This window comes from Lactuca sativa, chromosome 6 (assembly GCF_002870075.4).
Source record: "Lactuca sativa cultivar Salinas chromosome 6, Lsat_Salinas_v11, whole genome shotgun sequence".
In the NCBI taxonomy this organism is placed as follows: domain Eukaryota; kingdom Viridiplantae; phylum Streptophyta; class Magnoliopsida; order Asterales; family Asteraceae; genus Lactuca; species Lactuca sativa.
Genome location: NC_056628.2, coordinates 145,423,147 through 145,440,836, shown reverse-complemented (window position 1 = coordinate 145,440,836; position 17,690 = coordinate 145,423,147).

The window sequence follows — 17,690 nt, the reverse complement described above, 5'->3', positions numbered from 1 at the left end:
CTCGCTGGGCCTTCGGGATAACCGGTTCGCCCTGGGTATGTTGGCCTACAGCACAAAGCAGGTCCCGCCACAACCTAACCCCCGTCCAACAACCATGTGCACATAAACATTCAATCATATAACATATAACATCCAATCAAACCGATCTAACAAATCACATAGCATATCACCATCCTAACCAGGATACCGACCTAACCGGTCACTAGCATAGCATCATCCTATATACCAGGATTCCAACCTTAACTAGGTCTCTAACATATACCATCCTAACTACCAGGATGCAACATAGCAAAGTAATAACATAACAACGATACCCGGATCACAATCCGATAAAGGGACGGCCTTGGTGCCGTAGACCCTGTTGATATAGTGAGGATAAATCACCTCGCAATTGCCGATTGAATAGATAAACCCAAGCTGCTCTGACCACTGATACGACCTCCAACACTGGCCAACACCAAAACTCTGAACTCAAAACAGAAGCCAACAATTACCAAAGTGCCCCTGGAAATCAACTGGTCAACCCTTGGTCAAAGACAAAGTCAAAGTCAACCCCTGACTGACTCTACTCGCCGAGTCAACCCGATGACTCGCCGAGTCTCCATGCATAGAACTTCCCCAATCCGCGACTCAACTCGCCGAGTCACCCCGAGACTCGCTGAGTCCAACAACTCTGAGTCTTTTCACACTCAACTCACCGAGTCATCCCTTGACTCACAGATTAACAGCTCAACCAGAAGAAAGGTTAGGACCTCACGACCAGAATCGCCGAGTCCAAGAACAGACTCGCCGAGTCCAAGGCTATCTGCAACCAACTTGCCGAGTTGTTCATCCAACTCGTCGAGTTCCAGCCAACCTTCGAACAACTCGCCGAGTACACCTTTGTGACTCGCCGAGTGCCTCTAGATCTGAATCCATACAGAGGCTTTCCAAGCCATGCTGTTGATCCAAAATGTAGATCTACCCTTCTACAACCCATCCATCACGTAAAGTGGCAAACTTTACGTGAATCCAAAGAGATCTAGGCATTTTACACTCTAGGGATAGGGTTGGGACAAGATGGCTTCACCAAACACTCAAGGACAAGGACTTTATTGCACTCTAGACCTTCTCCATTCAATATATGAGGTAGCAACCTCAGATCTAACCTTTAAACTCAAGATACCACAAGCTAAACCTTCCACACACCCCAAAATGATGAATCTAGATGAATAGCAGCTCAAGAACGAGATAATACCTGAAAAGGAAGCCCCAACAGCAAAGAAATTCGAATATTAACAAAGCCCCTTGCTCCAAGCCTCCTAACTCTCCAAGATCTCCTCCAAAATCTGTTCTCCAAGGCTCAAATGCACCCAAACCCTTCACAATCGCGTTTCTAGGGTTTTCTGGACTTCAAGGGATGGTAAAGAGGTTGGGAGCAAGGTATAATGTCTTTTATATAGGGCTCATCCTCCGAAATTAGGGTTTTCTCCACTCAGCGCCGACTCGCCGAGTCCATCCTGCGACTCGCCGAGTCGGCCACTTAACACGCGAGCAGAGTCGCGACCCTACTCGCCGAGTCCACTCATGAACTCGCCAAGTTGCCCTCTCACACTTACACTTTTAGCCCTTCAACTCTACTTCCGATATTCCGGGATGTTACACCATGTAACTTTAATAATTTTTTTCTTAAAATGTATTGAATGTCTACCAAAGTTCAATGAAACATCTTTTTAATAATTAAGTTTTTTTTATCATACTGCATAGTTTGATGAAGACTAAACATCTTATCTATTTAATGTCAACATAACATCCTACAATAATAAAATTTAACATATTGAATGTTGACTAAACATGTCTCCTTATTCAAGTATACTGTTAATTGATGTAAGTAGTACAAATGTTGATGAATGACTTGATGATGCCAACACTAGTAGAAATGAAAATATGATGCCATCAGAGAGAAATTTGTCGAAGAGATCTAACACATTGGAATGGGAAGAAATTGGCACACGACATTTAAAATGGTCCGCTTAAGAGAACTCACTACTTCCCCATGACGTGTGGTGTTTTTCGGCAATTCAAAATCGTTTAGGGTCTTAAAACGCGTTTTTTCTACTTTTTTATTTTGTGGCAACTTTATATTTTGAGTTTTCATTTAGGTAACTGCTTGTGATATTATCCTAATCAATTAGGATCTCATAGGGTTCATGAATGAAACTTATCTAATTCTCATCCTTATTGTTATCGATCGTATTTTCTCGTTAAACATGCCAATGGCTTCAATGCTAATATATATATATATATATATATATATATATATATATATATATATACACACACACACACACACACACACACACACACATATATATATATATATATATATATGGAATCTATAGAAGTATAATGGGTTGTATACAAAATAAGCCTAAATACATAAAAGGGCTAACTAAATATAAATATGGATAATTGAAATATGTGTAACAGCCCCCTCAGTCGGAACGGGAGGTGGAGGGCAGACGTTCAGACTGGATTTGAAGTTAAGAAACAAAGAAGACGGAATACCTTTGGTGAAGATGTCAGCATACTGAGATGACGATGGAACATGAAGAACACGAATCTGACCCAAAGAAAATTTGTCTCGAACAAAGTGAATGTCAATCTCAATATGTTTCATGCGCTGATGTTGAAGTGGGTTGGAGGATAGGTAAACGACACTGACATTGTCACAATATATAGAATAGCAAAGAGCGGTGGGTAGTGAAGTTCCCGTAAAAGATTGTGAAGCCAGTTGGTCTCTACAACGACGTTTGCGACGCCACGATACTCGACTTCAGCACTGGACCGAGAGATCGTACCCTGTCTCTTGGAAGACCAAGAGAGAAGATTATCACCAAGAAACACACAATAGCTCGAGGTGGATCGTCTGGTGGATGGACAACCGGCCCAATCAACATCAGAATACGCAATCAGTCTGCGAGATGGGGAAGCATAGAGATGTAAACCATGATGAAGAGTGCCTCAAATGTATCGAAGGATACACTTGAGGGAAGCAAAATGAGGCTATCTGGGATCATGATGTAGAGGTAGACCTGCTGAACAGCATAAGAGATGTCTGGAGGAGTGAAAGTTAAGTACTATAACACACCCACAAGGCTTCAATAAAGAGTCAGATCAGAGACAGGAGGGTCTGTACCATCAAATTAGGATGATGTGTCAGCAGGAGTCTGAGTAGGTTTGCAGTTGGAAATTTTTTTCATGATCAAGAATCTCGGTTGCATATTTTATTGGGACAAAAACATTTCGTGTTTATCTCTAGTGACTGCAATACCATGAAAGTAATTTAGTGCTCCCAAATATGTCATGGAGAATTCCGAACGAAGAATTTGAATGATCTGCTGAAGAAGATCTGTGGAAGAGGCGGTCAGTATAATATCATCAACATAAAGAAGAGGATATGCAAGTTGATCACCATGTCTGTAGATGAAGAGAGACGAGTCATATTTGCTATTTGAGAATCCGGAGCGAGTGATAAACTGAGCAAAACGATGATACCAAGCATATGGAGCCTGTTTGAGATCATCTAAGGAGCATCGAAGAAGACAAACGTGATCAGGTGCCGTAGAATCTCTAAAACCGGGAGTTTGATACATGTAGACCGTCTCCTGAAGGTGTCCATGAAGAAATGCATTCTTCACATCTAACTGGTGAACCAGCCAGTGGTGCGAAATAGCTAAACACATAATAGTCTGAATCGTTTCCGGTCTACCAACTAGGCTAAAAGTCTCGTCGCATCTATACCCGGTCGCTGACTGGGACCATTAGCAACTAGTCTCTCCTTGTATCTAGCTAACGAACCATCTACATTTAGTTTCTTCTTGAACAACCAAATACAATTAACAATGTTAACATTAGGAGGCCGGGGTACAAGTACCCAAGTCCCGTTAGAAATAAGTGCATTATATTCGTCTTTCATCGCTTGTAGCCATTTTGGATCTCTAAAAGCTTGAGCGTAAGAACGCAGAATAGGTTAGAGAGAAGATATCATGTTGGTGTGAAGATTAAGCCGGTCAATAGGTTTATGTATACCGTGCGATGCACGGGTGGCCATGGAGTGAGCTCTAGTAGCGGTAGGAGGTGGAAGAGGTGAAGCAAGAGAGGGAGAGGGAACGAAGACGTCACTGTTAGTTGAAGTAGTGACATTGAAGGAGGCAGCTGCCGAAGGATGATCAATAGCAAATGACACATGATCGAAAGTAGATTCAACATCATAGTGGGTATGTGTGGTCCCAAGAGGAGTGACGGGTGTGTTCAGGTGATTGTTATGGTTTCTAGATTCATCAAAGTCGAGGAAGTCATAGCTAGGGGCAATATTGGGAGTCATTGAACCAAATGGAAAAACAGTTTCAAAGACTACATGATGAGATATAATGATTTGTTTGGTATGAAGATTAAGACAACGAAATCCTTTGTGGTTGGAAGGGTAACCAAGGAAGATGCAAGGTACAAATCAATGTTGAAGTTTGAAGGTATTATTGAAATGGGGGTATCAAAGACATCCAAACACACGCAGGTGGGTGTAAGATGGGCGTTTGTGAAACAGAATGTCATTTTTTAGGGCGGTGGAAGGCAAAGTATTTAATAGGTAGGTGGCCATGGGAAGAGCTTCCACCCACTATGTGGGTGGAAGATGGGCTTGGAATAGGAGAGTACGCATCATGTTATTAAGCGTACGAAGCATGCATTCAAATTTCCCGTTTTGTTGGGATGTGTAAGGGCACAAGAATACCATGAGTGTCACAAAGTTGGCGAAAGTTAGAGTTGTCATATTTTTTCCATTATCACATTGGAAAATTTGAATATCAGTGTGAAATTGGTTTTTGATGTAAGCACGAAAGTGAAGAAATTTAAAGAACAGATTCGATTTATTTCTAAGAGGATATACCCAAACAAAGTGTGTAAATTGATAAAAAAAAAATCACATAATATTTAATACCACTATGACTTTGTAGAGGAGAGTTCCACACATTAGAATGTATAACTTGAAATGGAAATAATGCATCGGTTTTAGACAAAGAAAAAGATAAACTAGTATGTTTGCCATGTTGACAAGCATGGAAAGGTAAATGAGACTCCTTTTTATTACATGAAATTGAATTACTAGAAATTAAATGCTTGAAAATAGGTTGGTCGAGATAACCAAGTCTTTGATGCCACAAAGAGGAATTGACGGAGATAAGAGCTTGATGGTTGGACTTGGTAAATGGATACAAATCACCGGAGCTATCACATCGGAGGAAGACTTGTTTGGTTATGAAATCCTTCATAGAAAAACCAAATTCGTTAAATTCAATAGAAAATTTATTATCACGAGTGAATTGACAAAATGAAATAAGATTTTTAATAATTTGAGGTGTAATAAGGACGTTTTTGAGGTGTAATGTGCGAAAAGGACTAGAACCAAGGATGGAATGACCAATTTTAGTAACGAGAATGTGAGATCCATCACCAAATAAACTGATAAATTAGAATTATTGCAACTATTACTACGAGAGTTGAGTATAGATGAGTTGGCATGAAGATGAGCAGTTGCCCCGGTGTCCATGTACTAATTCGCATTGCCCGGGTCTTAAAGACTCATAGTGCTAAAAGCTTGAGGGAGCATGGTTGGTTGGTCTTGAGTGGGTGAATAGTGAAACCATGACAAGTTGTTGGGCTATCCGACAATGCAAAAAAATGCTTGCTGTTGGGGTGTTCCTATATTGGACCAAGGCTGCTGAAATGGGCTTCATGGGCTAGGCGCTGCAGCAAGCCAAGCGCTGAATGGGTAAGCTGATGATGAGGGTAGCAACCCACATTGTTATGGTTGTGGATGAGGGGGTATCGCCGTTACAGGCCAAGGACAAAAGGAGACGCTTGGTTTTGGTTATTAGAGAAACCTCCTCCGCCGGTTCTGCCTTGACGCCTACCTCCCCTACCGCCAGAGCGGCCTCGTCTACCGCCACCACGGTAGTTCCGGTTGCCACCACGACCTCCATTATTGTTGTTACGAGGATTTTGAGAGCGAGATTGATGTTCGATATTAAGGATCGTTGGTGAGGCGGCATTATCAAGATGAGAGGCTTGAACTGAGGTAAGGAAAGATTGATCTTTAGCCATGGATCGTTCTTCAAGAGTGTGTATAGACCGCATTTCAAGGAAGCTTGGGAACGGTTTTTGGTGTGGGATTGTGGTGGCAACATGAGCAAACTTTGGAGATAGTCGGTTTATAGAACAGATAACAAGATTTCGTTTAGGTACCGGAGCAAACTTTGATGTGGGTACAATACTCCATTACCGAAGAATCACCGATAATGAGAGTTCGAAGTTCATTATCAAGTTTAAGAGCTTTAGCTTCCTTATTTTCATGAAAGAGATCTTTAATTGTTTTTCATACTTCAACAACAGTAGCATCGATGGTGATTATAGATTGCAAAAACTGTTAAGTAAGAGAACTATATATCCACTGTTTCACAATGTTATCCAATGTCTTCCATTTGTTAGAATTGACATCACTTTTCGGAGTTCCTCAAGGTGATCAAATACATTATAACCAATACAGTGGGTTTTAAAAAGGTCTTTCCAGGAATCATAATTCAATCCATCCAAGTCAAGACGAAGCGGAATGTATGACTTGATGTTGGTAATGCCATATATTTTATCAGTGGGATTAGGTTTAGAAGTACTTGAACCTGTTTCAGGTATTGTAAGGGATGAAGAGTAGAGTAGTAGAGGATAGAAGGAAGGATTACCAGGAGGAGAAGAAGGATGGAGAAAACAGCGACAATGAAGAATACCCACAGGTGAGATTGGCTAGGTTAAGAAGTCTGATACCATGTTATCGATCGTATTTTCCCGTCAAACATGCCAATGGCTTCGATACTAGTATATATAACAAATACAATATGGGATAAATACAATTATAATGGTTTGTATACAAAATAAGCCTAAATACATAAAAGGGCTAACTAAATATAAATATGGATAATACAAATATGTCTAACACTTATAAATATAAATTTTTGATAATTATTTAAGAAACCAGTTTTGGAGTCTTCTTTGTTGTTTCTGTTCTTGTTGGTTGTACTTTGTCATTCAATCCGATCATCTGGGCATCAATTGGTATCTGAGCAAACGAGCGAATAGTTGAACAAATTGTTCGTTGTTAAAGGGCAGCTCGTGATCATCTTGGTGGTGGTCGCATTCCGTAGAATGACAAAGCCGATCTATGAGATCCACATGACATAGAGATAGAATGCTTGCAACAACGAATCCAAGAACTCAAGTTGCTGCATCAAGACATCGCCAAATGTAGAGGCTGAATTGGAACCGAGTGTGTAAGACGACGATGATGAGGTGGTCAATCCTTTTATTAGGCCAAAAGGAGATCGCCATGAAGGAGGATCCCCTGATGACCTATTTAGGAATATTGGCATGAAGGTCAAGGTTGTCAAGTTCACGAGAGAAACTCACCCCAAATAATTCATTGAACGGTTAAGCACCATTGAGTGAGTGTTTAATCTACGAGAAATATCAGAATAGTTGAAGGTGAAGGTGGTGGCCATCCGATTGAGGAAACATGTCGTTCTCTAGTGGCATCATGTGAAGAAACAACAAAATCTTAGAGGAAAAGCAAAGTTCGTTACATGAGGAAAAATGAAGAAAAACTTTCTTCCATAAAACCATCAGCACAAAGCCTTCTTAGATTATCACAATCCGCCCCGGAAAGGCATATCGGTATAGGAAGTCATTTATGAGTTTGACCAACTTAGGATGAAGTGTGACATGGTGAAAGAGGAAGAACAAGCTATTGCTTAATTTTTAAGGGTGCTGAAACCTGAGATATCAGATGTGGTGAGTCTAAAACCCTATTAGACATATTGAGATGTGTTCCAACTTTCCCTAAAAATAAAGAAACAACTTAAGAGTAAGAAACAAACAAAGAGTAGCCAGTTCATCCCTATGAATATGATCACATCCGTACAGGTCCTAAGACTGCCGATGTCCCAAATACCCTACCCCCACACCTAATTCCCTAATTCCATAAGCAGTACCAATAACTAACCCCATGATGCTACAAATGTCGAGACATATGCCATATTGCTTGTGACTATCCGAACCATCAGTTGGTGACTTTAATCGAAGAAGATCCAGTTCCAAAATATGATACTAACGAGGATGTGATTGCCTATTAGGAATATGAAGTAGTTGAACTTTGATCATGGAGATTCGTGGGTTATCCAACAAGTTTTGCATGTTGTTGTTTCCAAGTTTATTGATGATGATTTGTGGTTAAGAAACAATAAATTTCGCACCAAGTGTACTGCCAAGGTCAAGGTGAATATCATGATCACTAATGGCATATGTTTTGAGAATGTGGTTTCAACTTACATGGTGTAGAAATGTGACATCCCCTAAATCTCGGCTAGAAAAGACCGATTTTCATTTATGCTTATAAAATAATTTCAGAGTAAATCCTTTGATTTGAAAGAGTTGCGGAATTTGTTCCCAAAAACAAAACGTGATAAAACAATGTTTACCAAAGCATTTCATAAAAGAAATGTATTTTCATTATATAATCAAAACTCGGGATGTCATGTTCCGATACAGACCATAAAGCATAAACGATAACATTACAAGTCATTCAACAAATATATACATATACAGACTTGTAAACAAAACAAATTGATGGTTCATCCATCTTACGCCCTTGCGCCACTTCCTGTAATACAAATAAAACTGAGTGGGTCAGGCTTGGGAGCCTGGTGAGCATATAGGGTTTTCAACCCACAATAAATAATTATATTTAATTCCACCAACCAACAATAACCCAATTACCCATTCCCGTTATTCTCACTTTACATCCCTAAGACAACTAAGATAAGGGACCTAGTCTAAGAATATTTCATCGGGGCGACAACACATGCTTCGAGGGTTCCTCAGCAATATAAGTCAAATAAGGTAACCATGAGGGGGATGGAGTACAGCGAATGAACACCCAAGTTCATTAACTCCTACAGGTGGTGAGCCTGCTAGTGTTCCACAGGACTGTCTAGAAAAGTCTGTGGTCTTCATCTAAACTCCGCTAGATGACTAAATCAAAAACATCGAGGCCTCTCATCTTTTTATCACGAGACAACTATCTACCCAACATTTTAGTAGATAAAATGTACATTTTCATACATAGTTTAAAACCTGTATAGTATGTTCATTCAAAACACATTCCAGATAAAAGATTAGACACATACACATAACACGTATTTCATAGAGAATAAATCATATCCATGAGATAAAAGAAAGTGAATATACATTCACTTATATAACAACAAAATATACACATAACACGTATATCGTATAAAATACTTCATAGTTACGCGTTAGAAGAAAGTAACTACACACTCACTTGATCAAAAGATGATCGAACAACACTACGGCTTATAGTAGTAGTAATCCTCAGCAGATCTGTAAGATCTTCACAAAAATAGAACTTCTTGCGGGCAGAGCTTCGGTTCAGAAACTCTTTTCTTCTCGGGATCTTCGGGTTTTGGAACTTGCTTCGGGTCTCGGGGTTGATACCGGGGCTTCGGGGGGTTAAAATAGGGCTTAGAGGGTGTATCGGGAGTGGGAGAGAAGGGATGGAGCAACCATAGTCGGCTGGCCCTTCAAATCTATTTATAGGGCAAATTTGGCCCTTGCCACGTCGTGGGATCCTTTTTCCACATCGTGGGCTTGGTCGTCATTGCATACGTCATTGCAAGTTGCATCTAGGGGACTCCCGCAGGTGTCAGGAGACTTGCCACGTCCTGGCACTGCTTGCCACGTTGTTGTCTTTGACAGTTTTGGGGTTTCGCGCCCCGAACTTCAGAAATTCATAACTTTCGCATACGAACTCCGTTTTCGACGTTCTTTATATCGACGCGAAGGTGAGATTATACTCTACAACTCTCGTTTAGACTCCATTGGCTAATTTTGACTTTATTTTTAATATATTATAATTATATTACTTATATATTATTTTTAGTAGGCCGGGACAAGAAAACTCCGTTCGAAATTCATAACTCCTTCATCTGAACTTCGTTTTCGTCCGTCTTTCCGTCGTTGCACTACTATCGATGAGATCTTCAATTCTCATTTAGATCACTAAGGATAGATATCTATCTACCTTAAATTCACTATTTACGCCGCGTTGGGTCGCGCTGGGTCGTGCCGGTTCTGTCGCGAAACTTCGACATGTCATAACTTCTTCGTTATAACTCGGATTTCGACATTCTTTATATATTCGGAAACCTCGTTTCAACCACTACAACATTATCCATAGATATCGGCTTTATCTAACATTTCATTTTGACGCTTATTTTTATTCTTAATTAAATTAAGTCATACAATTAAGCACATAACACATAATACTTAAATATTTCATCATTAATAATTCAAAAAGAGTTACAAGGGTTAACCTAGACTATTACATCAATGATAATGCCTAGCGTGGAAACGCGGGCGTTACAATTCTCTCCCCTTTAGGATGATTCCGTCCTCGGAATCACACATCAACAAACAAATGCGGATAGCGACTCAACATGTCACTCTCCGTTTCCCAAGTGAGATTTGACCCATTCGTATGTTTCCAACGGACAAGCACTAATTTGACCATCTTGCATCGAAGCTTCTTAGTCTTTTGGTCAACAATTGCCTCTAGTTCTTCAATTAACCTCTTGTTTTCATCAATTCTTAATTCCGAAATTGGAATTATATCGGGAACTTCTCCCGTGAACTTCCTCAAATAACACACATGAAAAGTGTTGTGAATTCCATTCAGTTCTTCGGGTAATTCGAGCTTGTAAGCTTTGTTCCCAATTCTCTGAAGAACTTTAAACGGTCCAATAAACCTTGGACTCAACTTTCCCCTTTTACCAAATCTTATAAGTCCCTTCCACGGCGAGACTTTAAGCAAAACCGAATCTCCAACCTCAAAAGTCATCGGTCTTCGCTTCTTGTCAGCATAGCTCTTTTGACGATCTTGAGCTGCTAACATTCTTTCCCTGATCACTTTAAACTTCTCAGCAGTCTGATGGACCATCTCGGGTCCCATAAACTGCTTTTCCCCAGCCTCAAGCCAACAAGACGGCGTACGACACTTCTGTCCGTACAAAGCTTGATAAGGTGCCATCTTTATGCTTGAGTGGAAACTATTATTGTAGGAAAATTCTACCAAAGGTAAATGTTCATCCCAGTTACCTAGGAATTCCAGGGTACATGCTCTCAGCATATCTTCAAGTGTTTGTATTGTTCTTTCACTCTGACCATCAGTCTGTGCATGGTAAGCTGTACTTAAACATAACTTGGTACCCATTTCCTCTTATAGACTTTTCCAAAACCTTGAGGTGAAACGACTGTCACGATCCGACATAGTCGTTAAAGGAACACCGTGAAGCCTCACAATTTCCTTCACGTAAGAACTTGCAAGCTTTTCCATAGACCATTTCTCATTGGATGCTATGAAATGTTCACTCTTAGTGAATCGATCAACGACCACCCAAATCATGTCGTGACCATTCTTTGTTCGGGGTAGTTTAGTGACAAAATCCATAGCAATGTCTTCCCATTTACTCATGGGCACAGGTAAAGGCTCTAAACTCCCATATGGTTTCTGATGTTGTGTCTTGACTCTCGCACAAGTGACACACTCGGCCACATACTTTGCAACATCAAGATTCATCGTCGGCCACCAGTAGTAGGGTTTTAGGTCCCTATACATTTTAGTGCTACCCAGATGAATCGAGTACATGGTCTTGTGAGCTTCTTCCATCAAAAGATCTCTAATTCCTCTGGACTTAGGTACCCAAATCCGACTTGGAACACCTTCAGTCCGTGACTGTTTATACCGAACACTAACGTTTTACCCAAACGTTCCGCCTTTCGGTCATTCTTCTCTAAAGCTTCTTCTTGAGCTTCCTTTATACTCTCCACAAATGTTGAGACAACTTCTATTCTCAATGCTCTTGGCCTCTTCCTTTCAAGATTGACTTTCCGACTGAGAGCATCAGTAGCAACATTAGCTTTACCAGGGTGGTAAAGTATCTCACAATCGTAGTCCTTGAGTAACTCTAGCCAGCGTCGTTGCCTCATATTTAACTCTTTCTGACTGAAGAGATATTGGAGACACTTATGATCAGTGAAAAGTTTACACTTCGTGCCATAGAGGTAATGCCTCCATATTTTCAGAGCGAAAACTACCGCTGCCAACTCCAAATCATGAGTCGGGTAATTCTTTTCATGCTTCTTCAGCTGTCGAGACGCATATGCTATCACCTTTTCCCTTTGGGTCAAAACACGTCCCAATCCAACCCCAGACGCATCGCTTTAGACAACGAAGTCTTCAACTCCATCGGGTAAAGAAAGTATCGGTGCCTCGCATAGCTTCTTCTTTAGCTTCTCGAATGCTTCTTTATGCTTATCACTCCAAGCATAAGAAGCTCCTTTGTGGGTCAAAGCTGTTAATGGATTAGCAATCGAAGAAAAGCCTTGGATAAACCTTCGGTAATATCCGGCTAATCCTAAAAAGCTTCGGATCTCCGTGGGACTTTTCGGCTGTTCCCACTTCATTACAGCTTCAATCTTCGCTGGATCAACCATTATCCCTTCCTGGTTGAGCACGTGACCCAAGAATTGGACTTCACGAATCCAAAAATCACATTTGGAGAACTTTGCATACAGCTTCTCCTTCTTCAAGACTTCTAACACTTCTCGCAAGTGACTGCCATGCTCCTCTTGGCTTTTCGAATAAATCAGAATGTCGTCTATGAACACTATCACAGATTTATCAAGGAACGGATTACAAAACCTCTTCATCAAATCCATGAATGCTGCCGGAGCATTGGTTAGTCCAAACGACATAACCAAAAACTCGTAATGTCCATATCGTCTTCTGAATGCAGTCTTCTCTATATCTTGCTCTCTTACTTTCAGCTGATGATATCCTGACCTTAGATCTATCTTCGAGAAATAGCTCGAACCTTGCAATTGATCAAATAGGTCATCAATCCTTGGCAACGGGTATCTATTCTTTATTGTTGCCTTGTTCAGCTCTCTATAATCGATGCACATTCTGATACTTCCATCTTTCTTCTTCACGAATAACACCGGAGCTCCCCAGGGTGATGAACTAGGTCTAATGAAACCTTTGTCCAATAACTTCTGAAGTTGCATCATCAGCTCCTTCATCTCCTTCGGTGCTAATCGATAAGGTGCTTTTGCTATTGGCGTGGTTCCTGGTAACAAGTCAATACGTAATTTCACTTGTCGATCAGGCGGTAATCCAGGAAGATCTTCAGGAAATACTTCCGGATAATCACACACCACTGGTATACTCTGCATCACCTTCTTTTCCTTCTTAGCATCGATCACGAATGCTAAATATGATGTACACCCCTTGGTCAAACACTTTCTGGCTTTCATTAGAGAAATGATTCCAGAATTTACTCTGCGTTTGTCCCCATACACCACGAATGACTCTTTCCCAAGCTGGTTTACTTTAACTATCTTCTTCTTGCACAATATCTCGGCGTCATTGGCGCTAAGCCAATCCATTCCCAACACGATGTCGAAACCATTAAGTTCGATAGGTAATAATTCCTTGTGAAACTTATTCCCATTAAGGTCGATTAAAATGTTTTTCATACGATGGCTAACATGTACAAACTTGCCACTAGCAACTTCGACTAATAAAGCATTATCTAGTCTATCAATAGGCAAAGCTAGTTTTCTACCAAACTCGTGTGAAATAAAGGACTAGTTAGCTCCAGAATCAAACAAAATTTGAGCAGGTAGTTCGTTTACGAGAAAGGTACCTGAAGCGACATCAGCTTCATCTTTTGCAGCCTCAAGTGTCATCTGGAAGGCTCTCGCCTTCGGCTTTGGTGGAATGTTGGGCTTGGTTGCCTCCTTCTTCTTCGGACAGTCTCTCAAAATGTGCCCCTCTTCGTTACAACCAAAACACATCCTTTTGTTGTTCGGACACTCATTGGCAAAATGCCCAATTTTTCCACACTTGTAGCAGGTTACATCCTCACTACACTTCCCAAAGTGCTTTTTCTTACACTTATCACACCATTTCGCTTCACCTCCTTTTCCTCCACCAAACTTTTTCGAATCAGATTTCGAAAATTTGATTTTATTACAGGAACCATATGTTCCCTCAAACTTTCTCTTCTCACCAACCTCAACCTTGTTGGTGGTTCTCCCCTTAATCATGTTCTCAACAGACTTGGCAGCCCAGATAGTTGCCTCTAGAGTATGTGCCTGACGTACCGGCACCTCGTACTCCCATGGGAGTCCTTTTGCGTATTGGTCAACCTTTGTCAGCTCATCTGGCACGATGCGCAAAGCAAACTCCATCTTATCGGTGAAAGCGTTTTTGTATTCATCAACTGACATGCTGCCTTTCGTCAATGCCAAAAACTTATTCTCCAACTCCAACAGATTTTGAGCCGAGCAGAACTTGCGTTTGAACTGCGCCAAGAACTCTGCCCATTACAATTGCAGTGGATCATTAGGGCTTAAAGTCTTCCCTAGAGTGTTCCACCAACGAACGGCTCCACCTCGGAACTGACGCACTTCATAGATAGTCTGCAACTTGCCTCTGCAGCCACAAGTCATGAAGGCTAACTCCATTTCGGAGATCCAATCCATAACTCCAATCGGATCCTCCTTTTCATTGAAGGTCGATGGTTTGCAAGTTAGAAAGTCCTTGTACTTGCATCCCATTCCATCATGGTTGTTTTGCCTAACTATCGGTGGGTTGGCTTGACCAACAGACTCACTGAAGTTTCCACCTTCCGAGTGCCCTTCATTTAATTCAGGCTCTTCCACACGAATTGACAGTTCTTCACGATTCTGTTGAAGCAACCGCCAGGTCTCCTCCATTTGATGATCCAACATTGTTTGAATCATCATTTGCACACCAGCCATGGTTATTGGCTCAGGTGTTGCTGCTACTACAGGTATTTGCTCAATCACTGGTGGTTGATTCCTGTTTTCATCAGCATTTCCAACTCCACTTCTTGTTCTCACCATTTTTTATCTATACACCGAATAAGGTGAAATTAGATCCTCATTCACAATAGATATGCAAATCATCCTTATCACTCCAAAACGTTTACATGCTATTTCTAATATCATAAACGTACGCTCAGAATCCTACACACATAAGGTTTCCAGATCCGGTCGGCAACAGACCATAGATCCAAACAAATAATATCATATATGGCAACATATAACATTTAGCACATAAAAGCATTTTAGGCAACTTTCCTAAAATAAACTAGTGCTCGTGTCTAAAATATAACAGACACACATCTCAAAATTCCACTTAGCATTCTAAGTTTAAGTCTACAAATCCTAAAAATTCTTAGTTCGCTTAACTAATGCTCTGATACCAACTGTGACATCCCCAAAATCTCGGCCAGAAAAGACCGATTTTCATTTATGCTTTTAAAATAATTTCAGAGTAAATCCTTTGATTTGAAAGAGTTGTGGAATTTGTTCCCAAAAACAAAACGTGATAAAACAATGTTAATAAAGCATTTCATAAAAGAAATGTATTTTCATTATATAATCAAAACTCGGGATGTCATGTTCCGATACAAACCATAAAGAATAAACGATAACATTACAAGTCATTCAACAAATATATACATATACAGACTTGTAAACAAAACAAATTGATGGTTCATCCATCTTATTCCCTTGCGCCACTTCCTGTAATACAAATAAAACTGAGTGGGTCAGGCTTGGGAGCCTGGTGAGCATATAGGGTTTTCAACCCACAATAAATAATTATATTTAATTCCATCAACCAACAATAACCCAATTACCCTTTCCCGTTATTCTCACTTTACATCCCTAAGACAACTAACATAAGGGACCTAGTCTAAGAATATTTCATCGGGGCGACAACACATGCTTCGGGAGTTCCTCAGCAATATAAGTCAAATAAGGCAACCATGAGGGGGATGGAGTACAGCGAATGAACACCCAAGTTCATTAACACCTACAGGTGGCGAGCCTGCTAGCGTTCCACAGGACTATCTAGAAAAGTCTGTGGTCTTCATCTATACTCCGCTAGATGACTAAATCAAAAACATCGAGGCCTCTCATCTTTTTATCACAAGACAACTATCTACCCATGTTCTACCCAACATTTTAGTAGATAAAATATACATTTTCATACATAGTTTAAAACCTGTATAGTATGTTCATTCAAAACACATTCCAGATAAAAGATTAGACACATACACATAACACATATTTCATAGAGAATAAATCATATCCATGAGATAAAAGAAAGTGAATATACATTCACACATATAACAACAAAATATACACATAACACATATATCGTATAAAATACTTCATAGTTATGCGTTAGAAGAAAGTAACTACACACTCACTTGATCAGAAGATGATCGGACAGCACTACGGCTTATAGTAGTAGTAATCCTCAGCAGATCTGTAAGATCTTCACAAAAATCGAACTTCTCGCGAGTAGAGCTTCGGCTCGGAAACTCTTTTCTTCTCGGGATCTTCGGGTATCGGAACTTTGCGTCGGGTCTCGGGGTTGGTACCGGGGCTTCGGGGGGGGGGGGGGGGGGAGGGGGTTAAAATAGGGCTTAGAGGGTGTATTGGGAGTGGGAGAGAAGGGATGGAGCAACCATAGTCGGCTGGCCCTTCAAATCTATTTATAGGGCAAATTTGGCCCTTGCCACGTCGTGGGATCCTTTTTCCACGTCGTGGGCTTGGTTGTCATTGCATACGTCATTGCAAGTTGCATTTGGGGGACTCCCGCAGGTGTCAGGAGACTTGCCACGTCGTGGCACTGGTTGCCACGTCGTGGTCTCTGACAGTTTTGAGGTTTCGCGCCCCGAACTTCAGAAATTCATAATTTTCGCATATGAACTCCGTTTTCTACGTTCTTTATATCGACGCGAAGGTGGGATGATGCTCTACAACTCTCGTTTAGACTCCATTGGCTAATTTTGACTTTATTTTTAATATATTATAATTATATTACTTATATATTATTTTTAGTAGGCCGGGACAGGAAAACTCCGTTCGAAATTCATAACTCCTTCATCTGAACTCCGTTTTTGTCCGTCTTTCCGTCGTTGCACTACTATTGATGAAATCTTCAATTCTCATTTAGATCACTAAGGATAGATATCTATCTACCTTAAATTCACTGTTTACGCCGTGCTGGGTCGTGCCGGTTCTGCCGCGAAACTTCGACATGTCATAACTTCTTCGTTATAACTCGGATTTTGACATTCTTTATATATTCGGAAACCTTGTTTCAACCACTACAACATTATCCATAGAAATCGGCTTTATCTAACATTTCATTTTGACGCTTATTTTTATTCTTAATTAAATTAAGTCACACAATTAAGCACATAACTCATAATACTTAAATATTTCATCATTAATACTTCAAAAAGAGTTACAAAGGTTAACCTAGACTATTACATCAATGATAATTCATAGCCTGGAAACGCGGGCGTTACAAGAAACTTGGGCTGTAAGAGGAAGATCACTCAGAACCCTACCTAGTTACTTGGCTGAAAATAACAATGTTGTTAAGGTAAGTAAAAAAATTTTACTATAATTTTTCATTA